This window comes from Acinonyx jubatus, chromosome D4, assembly GCF_027475565.1.
Source record: "Acinonyx jubatus isolate Ajub_Pintada_27869175 chromosome D4, VMU_Ajub_asm_v1.0, whole genome shotgun sequence".
In the NCBI taxonomy this organism is placed as follows: domain Eukaryota; kingdom Metazoa; phylum Chordata; class Mammalia; order Carnivora; family Felidae; genus Acinonyx; species Acinonyx jubatus.
The window spans coordinates 69,443,756-69,456,480 of NC_069391.1; the positions used below are offsets into that span (position 1 = coordinate 69,443,756).

Below are 12,725 nucleotides of genomic sequence, written 5' to 3' on the forward strand. Positions count from 1 at the left end.
TACAGGGACACAATTTCAAATCGTCAGCTTCCTAGTTAAGCTTTCAATGGAAGAACAAGACAGAGGAATGAATAAACACCAGGAACTTGAATTTTGATTTCAGGAAAAAGCCAGATTTTATATTGCAGCCACTTTTTCAAGAGAGATTTTAATCCATGCAAACTGTTTCTCTTTTCCAAAAGAGGTATTCGATTTCTGGGGAGACTCATTAGCCATTTTCTTGCCTGCTAAGCCCTATTTTTTAGAAATATTAAGTCTGATTTGCCACCAAGTCAGTGGAACTTGTTACATAAATTCCAAAATTGCCAAGGTTGGTTGGAAACCTAAGAGCCCACACATTTGAAGTGAGATCTAAATTTGGTAGTAATGCTTAATGAAGGAAGATTGGGTGAATATCATCGGTGCTGTTTTCATATTGCAGTTTGACCTAAAGGAGAGCCCAGGAGCCCTTGAAAACCACTGCTCAGAGCAGGTTGATTGATTGGGATGGTCTTATTTTGGTACTTCAGACCTTGACCAGTCAGTTGAGATCAGGTAAGCAAGTATTTTCTATCACTCTCTGGTCTATCTTGAGAACTTCTTGATAATATGGCACCTGATTTGACTGCTTTAATTTATGCCATTTCACGTTGGGGTCTAGTCAACAGAGTCATCTTTTTTATGAAGTTTCCCAGGCTGCAAGTATCTTATGATACTCTAGGATACTTGCTAGGATCTATAGTTGATAGCTGTTCAACCTACTTGTTTTGTGTTTGGGGTCTTTGGTGTTAATGAATCTCCCTTAATGACCTGTTCTGTGTCCTAGACTTGAAAAAATTATTTCTCATTCCTCCTGGATGATTTTTGCTTTAGAAGCAATAGAAATATAACCTCCTCTAGTTAACCACAGGTTTATCAATTAACTCAGGGACAAAGATAGATGGGAGTTTTATATGAACTGATATTAAAAGAAAGCTGATATGGCTCTGTTTTTCCTGAAAACACTTTATGCATTCAGGAGTTATTTGCTAAGTGCCTGTGCCTTCTTGGTCCCACACAAAGTATATAAATGTAGCAGTGAGGAAAACAGACCGGGTCCCTGGTCTGATAGAGCATCTAAAGGAGAATCTGGACACGGAGTTAAGGATCACCACAGACAGACCACAAAGAAGGAAAAAGTAAAGCAACACGATAATTCCAGAAAGTAATAAGTGATTAAAAATATTTTGGGGGCACTTGGGTGGCTCAGTAGGTTAAGTGTCTGACTTTTGATTTTGCCTCAGGTCATGATCCCAGGGTCATGGGATCAAGCTCTGCATCGGGCTTCACACTGAGCGTGGAGCCTGGTTGAGATTCTTACTCTCTTCCCTGCTTGTGTGTGCACTCTGTCTCAAAAAAAAGAAAAAAAAATTTTAAGTGTGACATGTAGAAGTTTGCTTCTGGGTAGGCCATTGTTTTCACTGTGATGACTAGAAAGAAGTGTATATATTTTAAAATAATTTTTAAAAAAGACATTGTAGAGTTATGAAAGCAGAGAGGAGTATATAAACTTCCCTAGGGGAAAGAACTCTTTTTTTTTAATAGAGGTGAGAGTCACACACAAAAAAATAAAAACCATTTAAAGATGAACAATCCAGTAGCATGTAGTACATTCTCACTGTTGCACAACCACCACCTCTATCCAGTTCCAAAACATTTTCATTATCTCCCCCCCAAATTTACATACCTAATAAGCAGTTGTTCCTCCTTCTTCTGTTCCCTCAGCCCTTGGAAACCACCAATCTGTGTTCTGTCTCTAGGGATTCACTTATTCTGAGTATTTCATATAAATGGGATTATATGCTATTTGTCCCTTTGCATTTACCTTTTTTTACTTAGCATAATATTTTAATCTTCACCTACAGTGAAGTGTATCAGTATTTCACTCTTTTTAAGGCTGAATAATATTCCTATGCATTAACACAATTTGTTTATCTATGCATCAGTTGATGGACATTTGGGCTGTTGCCATATTTTGTCTATTGTGAATAGTGCTGCTGAGAACATGCATGTAGAGTTGTTGGAGTACCTGTTTTCAACTCATGTGTGTATATACCTAGGGTTGGAATTGCTGGTAATTCTGCATTTAATTTTTTGAGGAACCAGCAAACTGTTTCCTGTAGTCGCTAAACCATTTCTCATTCCCACAAGCCATGTAAGAGGGCTTAAATTCTCCACATCTTCACCTGTTATTTTCCCTTTTTTAGGTGTGTGAAGTAGTATCATATTATGGTTTTGACTTGCATTTCTCTAATGACTAATGATACTGAGAATCTTTTCATGTGCTTGTTGGCTGTTTGTATATCTTTTTTGGAGAAATGTCTATTGAAGTCTTTTGTCCATTTTTTTTAGTTGAGGCGTTCAAAGAACCCTTCTTTGATGAGCTGAGATGGTGCATTTGCCAGGCCTGGGCACAGGCTGAACACTGGACTTGCTATTAGCATAGAGATTCTAATAGGGGAAAGAGAAACCAGCAAATATTTTAATGTTGACTGACATTATGAACTAGGATCTAAAGGATCCCCAAACATTTGGCTGATTTTTCTCTGTGGAAATTTTGCTTAATTCTGGAGCATGGTAGGATGCTAGATGTTAGGCTAGACGGGCTGAATCAAATAGCCTACAGTCTTTTGGTCCGCTAGAGAGAGAGACCTGTAACAAACACTGATTAAGATACTGGAGAGAGTCTATATTATGCTCCAATCCTTACCAAACCCATTATTTCACCAGAATAAGACAAGCAGCTCCTCACTCCATGTGCCCAACAGAAGAAAGAGTGAACCCTTCCTGAGGGGAAAATAGCATCAACTCCAGTCTCCACGATTCCTTTGTTCACAATTTCTTGCATACAATAAAAAAATGAGCAGGTATAAAAAAGGGAGAAATATATAACTGATAAAAAACAAGCAACAGAATATGATTCAAATCTTGGATTTAGCAGACAAGTTTTTAAAATTTTTTTTTTAACGTTTATTTATTTTTGAGACAGAGAGAGACAGAGCATGAACGGGGGAGGGTCAGAGAGAGGGAGACACAGAATCTGAAACAGGCTCCAGGCTCTGAGCTGTCAGCACAGAGCCCGACGCGGGGCTCGAACTCACGGACTGCGAGATCATGACCTGAGCCGAAGTCGGCCGCTCAACCGACTGAGCCACCCAAGCGCCCCAGCAGACAAGTTTTTAAAAATAACTACTAAATATATATTTAAAAATAGAGGAAACTATGAACAAAGTGGATAAAAATTTGAGAATTTGTAAAGAGAATTGAAGTCTACTCTTTATTAAAAAATCATCTGCATATCAAAACTGTAAAACATAATTTGTGAAATTAAGAACTTATTGGATGAGTTTAACAGCAGACTGGACAGAGCAGAAGATAGGATTAGCAAATTCAAAACCTAGTCAGGAAATACTCAAACTGAATTACAGCAAGAAAAAAAGAATGGAAAGAATAGAACAAAATATAAGAGACTTATGCATTACCCACACTAACAAAATAAATGAGAAAAATCATAAAATATAAAGAGGTTGGTGAAAACATTTGATAAAACTTATAGCTAACATCATATTGAATGGTGAAGTACTGAACATCTTCCCATGAGTTTGTGAACAAGATAAGGATATCCAATAATACCACTTCTAATCAGTATTGTACTAGAGAACAAAGCTACTGTGATAAATCAAGAAAAGAAATAAAAACATAAAATTTGGAAAGAATAAAATTATTCACATGATAAATATGATTATGCTTATTAAAAATGTAAACAAAGTAAAAATAAACTATTACACTTAAGTGAATTTAGCAAGATTACTGGATATAAAAATGAGCATACAAAATCAGTTGTATTTTTACATATTTTCACTAAACAACTGGAAAATGAAATTTTAAAATGGTGTCATTTAAAATAGTATCAAGACCTGGAATACCTAGAAATCTAACAAAAATGTGCAACAATGTGAAAAATAAAAACATCTGAGAAAAAATTTAAGAGATCTAAATAAATGGGGTGCTATGCTGTGTTTTTTGGAAACTCAGTATTTTTTCATTTAAGTCTTTGTTGTGAGATAACTATTGATTCACATGCAGTTGTTTGAAATTATATAGATACCCCATATAACTTTTACCTAGGTTCCCTAAATGGTAACATCTTTCATGACTATAGTAAAACATCACAACCAGGAAATTGAAATTAATACAACCCATCCATCTTCTTCGGATTTCACCAGTTTTATGTCCACTCACTTGTGTGTGTGTTTGTGTATTTAGTTCCATGTAATTTTACTACATGGGAGAGTTATGTTATCACCCTGATAGTCAAGATATAAGATAGTTACATTCCCACAAGGATTCTTTAGGTTTGTGCTGACTATAACACCTACCTTCTGCCCTTCCTCTGCTTATCTCTAATTCCTAGCACTCACTAACACGTTTTCCATCTCTATAATTTTTTCATTTCAAAAATGCTATATTAATGGAACCACACAGCATGCAACATTTTAGGATGGTTTTTTCACTCAGCATAATTTCCTTCACATCCATCCAAGCTATTACATATAATTTCTTTTTTTTTAATTTAATTTTGGGGCACCTGGGTGGCTCAGTTGATTGAGTGCTTGACTTCGCTTGGGTCATGATCTCACAGTTTGTGAATTTGGGCCCCGCGTCGGGCTCTTTGCTGATAGCTCAGAGCCTGGAGCCTGCTTCGGATTCTGTGTCTCCCTCCCTCTGCCCCTCACCCACTCACGCACTCTCTCTCTCTCTCTCTCTCTCTCAGAAATAAATAAACATTAAAAAAATTTAATTTTTATTTTTGAGAGAGAGAGAGAGAGAGAGACAGAGTGCAAGCAGGGAGATGCAGAGACAGAGGGAGACACAGAATGTGAAGCAGGCTCCAGGCTCTGAGCTGTCAGCACAGAGCCCGATGTGGGGCTCAAACCCACGAACCGTGAGATCATGACCTGAGCTGAAGTCGGCCACTTAACTGACCGAGCCACCCAGGCGACCCCAAGTTATTGCATATATTAATACTTCATTCCTTTTTATTGCTAAATGCCAGTATTTAGCAACTATAAAGCTATAGTGTTTAAGGTAGTGGAGTGTTGACGTGGAGACAGAAAAGTAGATGAGTGGAACTGAATACAATATCCAGAAGTAGACCCATACATATATAGGCATTTTTTAAAAAGTTTTCTTTTATTTATTTTGAGAGAGACAGAGACAGTGTGCGTGAGGGAAGGGCAGAGAGGGAGGCAGAGAATCCCAAGCAGGCTCCACACTGTTAGCATGGAGCCTAACATGGGGCTCAAACTCACAAAACTGTGAGATCATGACCTAAGCCAAAACAAGAGTCAGATGCTGAACACAGTGAACCACCCAGGTGCCCCATATAGGTATTAAAGATAAGACAGATATGCAACTACTAAGTGGGGACAGGATGGAGCAATGAAATATTCTTATGGAAAAAAAGTGACTTGACCCTTACCTTACGCTACATATAAAAATTAATTTGAAATCTACCAATGACTTAAAATGGAAACGCAAAAATTTTTTTTCAGAAGACAATATAGGTTAAAATCCTCATGCCTTTAGGTGGGCAAAGATTTCTGAAACAAAATGCAAAAGTACTGACCTAAATAAATACATAAAGTGGGCTTATTTCTGCAAAGACACCAATAAGAGAATAAAAATGTAAACTAAGAGAAGAAATTTCTAATACATATATTCAATAAAGCATTCAAAATGGGCAAAGCCTTGCATAGGCACCACCAGAGAGGATATCCAAATGAACAAAATATGGAAAAGGCACTCAGTGTCATTAAATATAAGGAAATATCAAACTAGAACTGGAAAGAGATGCCTCCATTCTTAGAACTTTCCTAAAATAAAGGGTGTAATGGCAAAATCCCTGAGACCAAAATGAGCTTGATGTATTTAAGACAACAGAGGGTCAGTGTGAGGACAAGTAAGAGAGAGGATAGAAGGAGGTTGAGGGCACAGAGGAAGACAGGGCCATTAGGATTGTGAAATTTGATTTTTTCAATTATTACTAGAGCTAAAAAATAATTTTAAGATTGCAATTCTGGGTTATAGTCTCTTATACAATACTTAATAAATAGTCTAGTTTATTCTACTTATTCTATTCTTTGCTAGTCTGTGCCATGTCTTGCCGTGCTGTGCCGTGCCATGCTGTGCCATGCCATTTATTAAAACATGATGTTAGTTGTAATTCACTAAATTAATTTATCCACAGTCTGAAAAAAATGTATGCTCTTGTAGTCCATGGAAATGGGTTTAAATTTTATTTTACTTTAATAGAAAATCATAGGAATATATGAACTGAATTAATAATGAGTAATATAAAACTTCCATTGTGATCTTAAGCCAAGTTAACACACATTTGGGGGATTTTAATTTGAGTGACTAAAAAATGATTTGACAGGTTATAGAAACGAGTAGGATTCCCTCTCAGGGAATAAGGACAGTCATCATTTGTCGAATGAATATTGTCTAGACAGACTAAAAGCAAATCAGGTCTCCAAATAACCTTCAAGAGGAAGAGAAGGGAGAGAAGATGCAGGAAACAAACACATGCTTATCAAAGACCATGATCCTCTCTGATGGAAGAGAAATGAGTTTTAAGTCAAGAGCACAGAATCTCTAAAGAAGCTCTCATCATTCTTTGCAGAAGTGATTACTGGAATCTACTGTGTAGTATTAAGAGAAGGTGTTTTGATTTTCTAAAATCAGTTATAAACACATTGGTTACAGCCTGCGGCATGATTCAGGTATGTGATATGAAAGGAAAACCATGGAAATAGGGATTATCCCACAAAGCAGTACTTAAGCAATACTTAAGCAGTATAAAGCAAACTCAGCAATACTTAGCATGTCTTCTCCAGCTTTTATCAAATATTTTTGATCTTGGCTGAATCATTTTCAGTTATGAAGTGAGTGAACAAAAAGAGGAAAGGGTGGATGAAGTTGGCATAAGGGGTGATGATTTAATATAGACAAGGGGGGACCTGAGTCACTCTGACCCTTGTCCTGCAGCACCCTTCCCAAGATGCAAGGAGTCAAAGAAGCCAAGAAGATGCATACCTATACTTGTAGTTTAAAATTGATCATTGTGGAATACTTATACTATGGAAAATGATAAATGCTACAAATCAGGGCTCCCTATCCAAGAACTGGTTGTTAAACATTTACCAGCACACCACTAATTATGACCCTAATCCTAACCTAAACTTAGTTTTTTGTTTTTTTTTTAAAGCTTTGGATCAAAAAGTGGTGGAAGTGACAACAAATTAATGCCTCATTTAAAAAAAGTTTACATTACATTACATTACATTTAGATCTTTTTCTGTGGTACTGATCCAGCATTCTACATATTAGCAATGTATCAGTTCGCTGAGGCATAATTATCCATGGGGTTGTTAAAAAAACCTTATTTTGGAAATAATTATCGACACACGGGGAGTTGCAAAAATAGTACACAGAGTCTCATGTGTCCTTCTGTCTCATGGTGACATCTTATATAACTATAGTGCAATCCTCAAAATGAGGAAATTAACATTAATGCAATACTGTTAACTAGATTCCAGATCTTACTCATTTTTTCACCAGTCTTTATATGAACTCATGAGCATGCAAATATGTGTGTGTGTGTGTGTGTGTGTGTGTGTGTGTGTGTGTGTGTTCATTTTGTTCTATGCAATTTGATCCATCACTTACTTTTTAAATGCAATCTGTAGACTGCCCCAGGGCAGCAGAACAATGCTTAATTAGCTGATGCCTTTAAGACCTTGTACTCAGCTGACCCTATAATTTCAAGTTTTTTTCTTTTAAGAATAAACCCATATCTTTATCTGAATTACCTGTATTTTCTGCGTGAATAGTCCCCAGAGTATCAGGTAACTGTGTCATCCAATAAAGTCTGACTTCTTAAGGGTGACCTGAAATATCCCTTTGTGAAAGAAATGCATTTATTCCTTCTGAAGAAATGTAGGTATCCCTGCAGGTGATCAGACATGAAAACAAGCTACACAGTCTATATACGGTAATTATAATATATGGTATTAAAAATAACATTGAATTAGGTTTTTTAAAGTAAGCTCTGTATCCATTGTGGGGCTCGAACTCACAACCCCAAGATCAAGAGTTGCATGCTCTACTGACTGAGACAGCCAGGTGCCCCAAATTACGATCTAAGCATTGAACAAGCTGGCACTTTAATTATTAGAAGCAAATGTTGATGGGTAAAAATGTTTGAAAACCTTTTTTCATCAATATTTTGTTTTTAACTAATAATACAAACTGTAATTCAATTTATCACAATCTAAATCCTGACAAAATTTCAATATCGTTAATATGTTTCAATCTAAGTAATTTAATGGCTCTATTTTTGTGTTTAGTCATTGTATTCCAGAAATATGATTACTGAAACATAACACTGTGTTTATATGGGATGTGTTATATTTAATTACAAAGCATTCTGTTACCAATTATCTGCTGGCACATAAATTACAACATATCTTGTTTCCAGTGTATTTATATTGCTAGTTAGTCTGCTTTCTTTCTGTGTTTTCTGGACTTAAGGTTGATGATTATTTGAGGACAGATCAAAGAAGAACTGTTTAAATTAACCTACCTGGTTTTATAATAGACTTCTGACCAGGTAAAGAAATGTTAATAAGCAATCTAGGGGAGAAGCCAGGTTTTTTTTAGGCTAGTGCTTTGGATTAACTAACCCATGTTTTCTGTCCTATTATAGAAGAGGATGCTGAGCAGTGAGCTAGAAAAAACAATAAGAAATTGTATCAGTTTTACCAATTCTCCTTAATTGGACATTTCAGCATATTATCAAGTTGTAATATGAATATACAAAATTGACTTGCTCTCAGAATTTACATTCAAATAAAGAGCAAAGTAGTCATCTATTTAATATAAATTGTTTTGATGATATATTCTTCTGAGTTACTCATGCCAGTACTTTCCTCCATTAAAACGTAACTTTGACTTGATTGAAATGATAAACATTTCCTGACTCCTTAATGATTTTAATCTTACATTATTCAAATATATTGATTGGACATTATTTCATTCCTTTATCTCTTCTCAGTGTAGCTTCTGAAGTTCAGCATTTGTGATATTTGGGATCATACTATTAGTGTACTTTTCTTTCTTTTTTTATGACATAGAATAACAAATTTATTTTTCATACTTCTCAGTAAAATTCCAAAATTATGCAAATGAGTTTCCTAGATCTTTTTGTGGAAATTAAATACATCCAGCATCTTGAATGTTTGTTGCTACTGACATTAACATTTTTAAAATGAGAAGATTAAAGCAAAATATTGGCTTTGCAAGAAAATGTTTATATTTACATTACTCATGCCTACACTGTTTGTAACTGATTTCTTCTAAAAGTGTAAATTATATTTCACAGGAAAAAAGTTATGCTTGGGAAGTAGTAGAAACCAATCAAAGTGCAGTTACAGGAAGCAGTACAGCAATAAATTAAAACGTCAAACTTTTAAGTTGTTTGGTTAAAAGCCTTAAAATCATCTGTGATTTTTGGAATTGACAATGTCACTTTAGCACCCACTTTTAAAGATCATTTGGAAGCATGAGTTATTTGTCAGGTGTGATTTATTTAAGACAATAAACTTAGATTATTGAGTTGAACAAATAACTATTTGGATGCTTGCCAAGCATTTAGAGCGAATGACTGAATATAATGAGACTGGATCACTCAGAGGGATGAATAATCAAAAGCCATGGGATGAAATTAACATTGTTCAAAAGATATATCTCTTCCTTCTCTCCTTTGTGAATATTGAGCTTGGGAGAATGAAAAGCATCATGGGAAGTACTGTCTTTGCATTGTAATACAACAGCAGTAAATATACCTTATATTTGCATAATGCATTCCAGCTCACATGTGCTACTTCATATTCCATTAGAACTACTCTTCGAAGTAATTATAATTGCAACATTACAGATGAGAAAACTAAGAATCTAGCAGATTAAGTGATTTGCTTAGGCTGCATAGACGACGAAGGGCAGAGCTAGAATTTGAATCTAAGTGCTATGTCCAGATGAGCCAAAAGGGGTGAGAGGAAAAGCAAGGATGTAGAATCAGCTACATCTCTTTGATCTTGGTTCTGCCATTGATAGCTTCCCTTGGATAATTTACTTAACATTTCTGACTTCAGTTCCCTCACTTGTAAATTCTGAATGATAGAATCAACACTCCTGGACCGTGGGGAGCAGTATAGAAGATAGAGTTTCAGAATAGTCCAGGTCTTTGGTTTTGGAAGCCAACTGCCTGGTTTCTAGTCCTACCTCTAATATTTAGTGTCTGATCCTGGGAAAATATCATAACCTCTTTGTAACTTATTTTCATCATCTGTAAAATAATACCTATTTCATATGGTTGTTGGGAAGATTACATGAGCTGATACGTGGGAAGTGGTGCCCATGGCACATAGTAAAACTCAATTACTGTGAGAATCACTTTGGAGCTTGGAACTCCCATGGCTTCTAGAACTGGCAAAAATGGTTCCAGTCCCTAAATTCCATGGCGGGTGGAAGTCCAAATTCCCCACTCCTCCTTCTGAGAGTCTACTTTCTGAGTTTTTTTTTTTTTTTTTTTTTGTGCTCTCAAGATTCCCTACTCATCTTCCAGTTTTTGTTTTGCTTTGCTTTTGCTTTAGTAGCCACTGTTCTGTGACCCAGAGATCCAGAATGACACTCCACTTTTTTTCTTCTACATTTCACAGACACCCAGTCTCACAGATCTTGTTGATAATATTGGGGATTAACAAAAAGAATCTTATTGCACATCTTAAAAATTTGTTTCTGACCTCTTCTCTCCCTTCTCTTCTTGCTCTATCCTTCCTGAATTACTCCTCACACACCAAATTCTTCTCCCCCTTCTTGTAGAACAGTTGTGCTTATCTGAAATTTATCTCAGTTCTGCTTCCACAAATTTACCAACTTGTCCGTGAAAATGAAGAGCCATTCTGCTTTGTGGCTGGCCCCGAAAAGTGAGCCAGTTGCTAGTTCTTACGACTGGCACGAAGAGAACAAAGGCATTGTTCTCTTATGCAAAATAGAAATTTTGGATAAATTAAGGATGGAATGTCTAATTTGGCAGTGGCTAAGATGGGGATTGTGAAGATGTTCACACAAACACTAGATATGAAAGTAAGAAAATGAGATAGGGAAACAGTGTCATTTGTATGTTTCAGGAAATCTGACAAGAGGCAGTGAAAAGCATTTTACTGTGGATTTGCAGCAGTCCCTCATGTTTTCCTCATGCATGTGAGTATAGGCAAGGACCCTTCACTTTCATTTTACACTAGGCCCTGAAGATGACATAGTCAGTTCTGAATGTAGATATACTACACTTGGGCTTTATTTTTATTGAGTATGTTCATAAAAAAGTTAAAACAAAACTACTTCTTAATTCTTTAAAAAAAATTTTTTAACGGTTATTTATTTTTGAGACACAGAGAGACAGAGAGTGAGCAGGGGAGGGGCAGAGAGAGAGGGAGACACAGAGTCCGACATGGGGCTCGAACCCATGAACCGTGAGATCATGACCTGAACTGAAGTTGGATGCTTAACTGACTGAGCCACCCAGGTGCCCTGAAACTACTACTTAATTCTTCGGAATTGGTGTGCTATGAATGGATTACAGGAAGAAGCCGTGGTTATTAGAATGTAGCCCTTCCTTGCTGTTAGGACAAAGTCCCTTAATAATGAACATTTCCTTTATCTAGCTTCCTGGAGATAATATGGCCAAGAATTTTATTTTTTCTTTTCTGACTGCCTTATTTGGTTTACAAGATAGTAAACTTATAAGCATTACAATTTTGGCTGCCACTAAGAGGCCAAAAGGGTGTTTGTTTGCTGTTTGTGGCACAGGAGAGGAGAATTTAAGACGTAATGTCTGCCCTATTAGGAGATGACAAACTTTGTGCTACAGTTTTTAGTTAGTGGATGGGCAACTAGAGAATATTGTTTCTGAACCTGGCAAAGACAGCTTCTGAGAGGGCTCAGCAAACAACTTCCTGCTAAGTAGAAGAGTTTTTTATCATTTAGATTTCTACTCAACATTTGGCCTATAATTGTTTATATATGTTTGGATCCAATTTAAGGTAATAAAAATCTCTTTATATATTACAATTTGGGAACAAGAGACTGGCTCCTTTGTTCTCTCAGGACCAGACTTCAGTAGCTCTAAGAAGACCAAAAGGAAAGGTAACTAAAACGTGGAACTTCTAAACTAAGCATCTGTGTCAAGAAATACTCTGTCCCAATATGCTAGTCCCTGATTGACTTTATGGAACCCTTCACTGTGTTAGAGCTCAGGTTATGGCTCCTATACTAAGTGCGAAGGGAAAATTCTCCAGAGAAAAAAGCTTTCTGTCAAGTATAAAATGATTTGTACCACAGTGTCTTGCTAAATATTTACCTAATCAGGAAAGACGGTCGGAGATGGTAGGTTTTAACCCGCCATTTTTAAAATGGAAACTTTCTTCAAACTTGTGCTTTTATGGCAACTTAGTATATTAAATAGATAAAAGTTGAACTACTCTTTCTGAAGGTGGGATGAGGTTCCTGAAGTCTTGATCTTCTTACTCTAGGTTCTCTGATATTCCTACCTCCCAGACCCACGCTCTACTCAATACAGTTTCTAA

General features: G+C 36.3%; 1 long non-coding RNA gene across 2 annotated transcripts in view; it reads left to right on the forward strand.

The window, feature by feature from the left end:
- The first annotated feature begins 320 nt into the window (after window positions 1-320).
- Window positions 321-12,725, forward strand: part of LOC128312220 (uncharacterized) — a 173,364-nt gene continuing 160,959 nt past the window's right edge. For both annotated transcript variants that reach the window (XR_008291227.1, XR_008291228.1), the window contains exon 1: window positions 321-534. This is a non-coding gene — a long non-coding RNA (uncharacterized LOC128312220). The remainder of the gene's footprint in view (window positions 535-12,725) is intronic.